The sequence below is a fragment of the Sorex fumeus genome, unplaced genomic scaffold (genome assembly GCF_029834395.1).
Source record: "Sorex fumeus unplaced genomic scaffold, SorFum_2.1 ptg000070l, whole genome shotgun sequence".
NCBI classification, from domain to species: Eukaryota; Metazoa; Chordata; class Mammalia; order Eulipotyphla; family Soricidae; genus Sorex; species Sorex fumeus.
The window spans coordinates 12,051,992-12,058,522 of record NW_026606127.1 but is presented as its reverse complement, the minus strand read 5'-3'; the positions used below and the strand labels follow the sequence as shown (position 1 = coordinate 12,058,522).

Genomic DNA, 6,531 nt, shown 5'->3' with positions numbered 1-6,531 from the left:
TCGAAATACTTCATTAGTGAATCCATTTGGGCCTGGGCTCCTGTTTTGGGGGATACTTTTGATTATCATTTCAATTTCCTTGTAGTGATGGGTTCGAGTTTTCAAAATCTTCTTGGTTCAGCCTTGGGAGGTAATTGGAATCCAGTAATTTATCAATTTATTCAAGATTCTCTCATTTCCTGCTGTAAAGATTCTCAAAATAATCTCTGATGATCCTATGGATTTTGTAGTTTCTATTATGATGTCCCCCTTTGCATTTCTGATTCGATTTATTAGGATTCTTTCTCTTTTCTTCTTTGTGAGTTCTGCTAGTGGTTTATCGATCTTATTTATTTTCTCAAAGAACCATCTCTTGCTTTTGTTGGTCTACTGGATTGTATTTTGGGATTATATCTCATTGATTTCTGCTCCAGGTTTTATTATTTCTTTCCTCCTGGCTAGTTTGGACTCCTTTTCTTGGTATTTTCCAAAATCTTGAGCTGTAAGTTATTTTTGTAGGCCCTTTCTTTCTTCCAGTTGAATTCTGGCGGAGCTATAAACTTTCCTCTTAGAACTGCTTTTGCTCTGTCCCACACGTTCTGATAGTTCCTCGTTATCATTTTTTTCTGGAATCTTTTTATTTCCTCTTTGATTTCTTCTCTAAGCCAATGGTTGTTCATTATTTCCCTCAAATAAAATATTTTCTTGCCGAGTTATTGTCTGTTTGATCTATTGAGAAGTGAGAAAGTACTGTTGAAATCTCCATCTAGTATTGTGTTGCTATCAATGTTTTTCTTTAAGTCTATTAGAAGTTGTTTTTACGTATTTTTCTGGTCTGTCATTAGGAGCATATACATTGAGGAGGGTGAGTTCTTTCTGATGTACATATCCCATGATCATTAACAAATGACCTTCACTGTCTCTTATAACCTTTAGCCTGAAGTCCACGTGGTCTGATACTAGTATGGCCACTGCAGCTTTTTGGAGGTGTTCTTTTCTTGAAGAATTGTTTTCCAGCCTTTGACTTTGAGCCCATGGTTGCTTTGATTATTCAGATATTTTTCTTGCAGGCAGCAGAATGTTGGGTTCAGTTTTCTATTTCATCCTGCCATCCTGTGCCTCTGAATTGGTGTACTTAGTCCATTGACATTGAGAGAGATCATTGTGATGGGGATTTTTGCTATCTTTATGTCGAAATTTTGAGTATTTGTGGGGCTTGTCTTAGCTTAAATTAGCCCTGTTAATTCTTAATGCAACAAAAATATGGAACACTTTACAAGTTGGCCTGTCATCTCTGTGTAAGGATCATGCTAATCTCTGTATCATTTCAATTTTAGTATATGTGTTGCCAAACTGAGTATAAGAGCTGATTTTTTTCCCTATTTTTCTCTTCTGATTACTTTGAGTGTTGTCCTTACTCACTCCTATGGCAGACAGTGATTCCCAATCTAGGAAGGTATTTCAAAGCAGCTTGAAGTGATAAATTTAGAACATTAATGTCCCAGAAGGAAAAGTCTGGTTTTTACCATATTATCTTTTACCATACCCAGGGCATAAGTTTTGCAAAATAATTCTTTTGGAAGGTGGTGTATCAGTCTTGTTTAATGCTCTACCATGAAACCTTCATTAAGAAAATTAAACTGGAGCCTTTTGCTATTCTCACCTCGGTCCCGTGTACATCTCCAGAAAACAGTGGATTGCGTTGTCCGCACTTTGACCACCTTGAAAGTAAGTAGGATTTTTCTCCTGAAGGAAGAGGTGAGAAGCATATTGATGATTTCATTCCACCTTATTACAAGTTCAACTTGAAGGGAAGGTGAGACTCATGAGGCTCCTGTAAAGGACATAAAAGGGGTCTCAATGTAGTTTAATGGCCAAGACACATTAACAACACAGATGACTCAAAGTAACCTGTGTGCATCTTTGTGTGTATAGTGAGTTTTATATCTACTCATAGTGATTCTCAGTCATTCCACATGGGCAAAACAGACCTGTAATTAAAAATCTAGTTCCCTGAGCAGAATGGGCTTTCTTAGGTGATTGAACATGTGTGTAATATTTTATTACTAAGCACATACAACTGTTTGAATGATGTATACCTTTCGATCTAAAATTAAGTCTAAGTATCTCTGAAATGACGGTCTCCTGACGCCGCACCTGGCTTTCCTCACCAGGGTCCCTTGGAGTGTGTGGGTTGTGTTTCCCTCACCACCCCGAGCAGAGACCTGACAGCTGAAGACCTCTGCAACCAGCAATAGGTATGCTTAAGACCACTCTCACCACACTTGAAGGAGCCTCATGCATGAAGAACTGGCAGAGGAACCCAGGTGTGCGGGACCCGGGGCTGAGATATTCAAGTCTGCTCGGACCAAGAATGGGCCTCCTCCATCCAGATCCCCCATCTTCCAGTAGCTAAGGGTTACACCCCCGGACTGCCTCTGGAGCCATGTAATTCCATCAATGGCCAAGATCCAGAGACTGGATCTTGTTGATAAGACAACAACTCATATTGTCCAGTTCTCTTTCTCGGAGAACATGGCAGGTTACCAAGCGTATCTTGCCTACATGGCAGAGACTGGCAAGCTACCCGTGGTGTATTCTATATGCCAAAACCCAGAAACAATGAAGTATCTCATTTCCCTGACCGTGAAAAAACCTCCAATGTGGTACTTGCTAAAATCTGAGGGCTACGACGAATGGAGATGTAACTGGTGCCTGCTCAAGGAAATCGTTCTCCACCACCAATGATACCAGTATTCCTCCCACCATGCCCCCAAACGTGCCTTTGTGGCAGGGCATTCTCTTTTGTTCTCTGGGGCCATGGCATGCCAGAGAGCCACTCGTGGTGGGCAACTCATGGTCTTGGCTGGCAGGACGAATGGGCTGGTTTCACCCCTCACCCCCAATCCCACGAGGATGTAGTTGCCCTGTCACCCTAGCTCATACCTGGCTGTCCAATAGTCTCTGAGGTGGTGGGAATCGTGCCGCCAGTGGGGAGAAAGGCAGAAGCGACAAATACCCTTTCCCACCTGAGGGAGAATGGTGCCGTAGCTTAATGCATAGTTCAGTCACATTTCTGCCAAAAGCCTCTGGGTTCTGAATTGGTTCCACGTGCCTCTGGTGCTGTGGTCGTGCCGGATAGCCTCTTGTGGGGGTCAAATCGTGATCTTGGTGGGGCAGAAAGAATGGCTCTATGGTCTACTTTTGTCATGCATCTCCCACCCAGAGCGGGTCCTCCAAATACCCTTTAGTGGGTGTTCTGACCTCCATCTGAGCTGCCTTTCCCCCCAGCATGTGATGCCGGCTTCCAAGGCCTGGAGCATACCTCCTAGTCCTTATCACTCTATTCTTGGGTATTAGTCTCTCATTCTGTTACTTTATATTCCACAGATGAGTACAACCTTTCAATGTCCGTCCATATCTTTCTGACTCATTTCACTTTCTATGTTGATCCACTTTATGCAAATTTCATGACTTCTTCTTTTCTAACAGCTGCAGAGTATTCCACTGTGTAGATGAAACAAAGTGTTATTAACAAGTCATCTGTTCTTGGGCACTAGGTTTTTTTTTCCCCAGATTTTGGCTATTGTGAACAGTGCAGCAATGAACATACAAGTGCAGATGTCATTTCGGCTGTACTTTTTTGCCTCTCCAGGCTATATTTCCAGGAGTGATATTGCTGGGTCAAATGGGAGCTCAATTTCTAGTATTCGGAGAACCGTTCATACTGTTTTCCAAAATGGCTGAACCTGTCCGCATTTCCACCAGCAGTGAAGGAGAGTCCCTTTTTCCCCACATCCATGGCAACACCGGTAGCTTTTGTTCTTTTGGATGTGGGTCAGTTTCAGTGGTGTGAGGTGATATCTCTTTGTTGGTTGGACCTGCATTTCCCTGATGATTAGTGATGAAGAGCATTTTTCATGTGCCTTTTGGCCATTCGGTATCTTCTTTGAGAAAGTTACTGTTCATTTCATCATCCCATTTTCTGATGGGGTTGCATGATTTCTTCTTGTAGAGTTCAACAAGTGCCTTGTATATCATTGATATCAACCCCTTATTACATAGGCATTGGGTGAATATCCTTTCCCATTCTGTAGATTGTCTTTGTATTCTGGTCACTGTTTCTTTTGAGGTGCAGAAGCTACTTAATTTAAGATAGTCCCCTTTGTTCATCTCTGTTTTCACTTTTTTGGCCAGTGGCATGTTATCTTTGAAGATACCTTTAGCTTCAATGTCGTGGAGGGTTTTGCCCACCTTGTCTTCAATGTACCTGATGAATTCTGTTCTGATGTTGAGGTCTTTGACCCATTTTCATCTGACTTTTGTGCTTGCTGTTAGGTAGAGGTTTGAGCCCATTTTATTGCATGTAGCTGTCCAGTTTTTCCAGCACCGTTTGTTAAAGAAGTCTTTCTTGCTCCACTTCACATTTCTTGCTCCCTTATCAAAGATTAGATGAACATATATTTGAAGGTGTTTGTCAGTATATTCAATGATGTTCCATTGGTCGGCGGCTCTGCCTTTGTTCCAGTACCATGCTGTTTTAATTATTATCGCTTTGTAGTAGAGTTTGAGGTTGGGGAAGGTGAGGCCTCCCATCGTCTTTGTCCCAAGAATTGCTTTAGCTATTCGTGGGCGTTTGTTGTTCCATATGAATTTCAGGAGTGATTGATAAACTTCTTTGAAGAATATTATGGGTATCTTTATAGGGATCGCATTGAATTTGTACAATGCCTTGGGGAGTATTGTCATTTTGACAATGTTAATTCTCCCAATACATAAGCAGGAGATATGTTTCCATTTCTTCGTTTCCTCTTATTTTCTGTTGTATAGGTCCTTTACTTCCTTAGTTAAGGTGATTCTGAGATACTTGATTTTCTGAGGCATGATTGTGAATGGGTTGCTTTCTTCATGTCACTTTCTTCTCTCTCATTATTTGCATATAGAAAAGCCATAGACTTTTAGGTATTCATTTTATAGCCTGCAACTTTTCCATATAAATCTCTTGTTTCTAGGAGTTTTTTGGTAGAGGTTTTAGAATTCTCTAAATATAGTATCACGTCTTCTGTGAATAGTGAGAGCCTGATTTCTACTTTTCCTACATGACTGCCCTTAATATCTTTTTTTATATAACTCCTATTGCAAGTACTTCCAGTACTATATTCAACAGAAGTGCCAAAATGAATTTTTTTCTTTTTGGGTCACACCCTGCGATGCTCAGGAGTTATTCCTGGTTCATGCACTCAGGAATTACTCCTGGCGGTACTCGAGGGACCATATGGGATGCTGGGAATCGAACTTAGTTTGGTTGCGTGCAAGGCAAACGTCCTACCCCCTGTGCTATTGCTCCAGCCTTCAAAATGAATTTTTACTAAACACTTTCTATCTGTAAATTTCTATGCTAAGAACAGTGGTATAAACGGTGATATCTGAGTAATTTACAAGTAGATTATGAAGACAGATAATATAAAGAATTTCTTTGTATGAATTTCCAGAATGTGTAGCTTTTATTAAATATATTAAGAATGAACCGGAGGTCTTGATTATACCATGAAAATGATTTCCCTGTTAGAAGTTACCCTTCTAAAATGCAATAAAGTGACACATTTTGAAAATGTTGATTATTCGTTCATTAATTCAATGAATATTTATTAGTCTGGGGGTGCAGTGCCTCCAGGAAGTCAACCTGCACGCTCGAGGTGAGTGTATCTACAGTCTAACGGTGCCATCATGCTGCCTGATAACCCCAGATTTCCACTGTGCCTCTGGCTGGATCCCAACACCTCAGGACTAAGTTTCCCAAGAAATTAAACTCCCAAAAGATATGAGGGAGTCATGTTCACAAACCACCCCTGGCTCAGCTATACAAGCTAATGTATTGGTCTTGCTTAAGTGACCCATAAATAAATCTTGAAAGAGATCAAAAGTCACAGTTAACCTTGGACCTGCACACGGCAGAACATACTAGGGTAAATCGGAGGGAGGCAGGTTAGTTTGTTGCCCACGCAACCAGAACTCAGGGCAGCCACTTGCTCCCACAAACCAAAATCTCTACCATGCCCTAGTCTCATTACATCGTCTCAGGATGGATTTCACTGAAATATAACAGCTGAAATTTCAGATATGCGGGTTTTGTGACTGAAATCTCTAGGCTTTCTCTGAGTCAGGATGGGGAGCCCACCCTCACTGCCTTGTACTTATGGAAGCCGCAGCAGTCATGTCCATACCTCAAAGCAACTCCAGCCTTACCTTCCTGATAAAAATACTAAATTCCGGGGCTGAAGCGATAGCACAGTGGGTAGGGTGTTTGCCTTACATGCTGCCGACCCGGGTTCGAATATCAGCATCCCATATGATTCCTTGAGCTCGGCCAGGAGTAATTCCTGAGTGCAGAGCCAGGAATAACTCCTGAGCATCGCCGGATGTGACCCCCCAATAAAAATACTAAATTCCTTAAACAAACATGATGACCTCTTAGTACCTGTATGAGAACCATAATGCACAAAATTAAAAGGAGAGAGAAAGAATTTAAAGAGCCTGCCATAGAGACAGGCT

General features: G+C 41.5%; 1 pseudogene; it reads right to left on the bottom strand.

Moving 5' to 3' along the window:
* Window positions 1-1,236: 1,236 nt before the first annotated feature.
* LOC130037004 (uncharacterized) lies at window positions 1,237-1,333 on the bottom strand (annotated as a pseudogene).
* Between the last annotated feature and the right edge of the window lie 5,198 nt (window positions 1,334-6,531).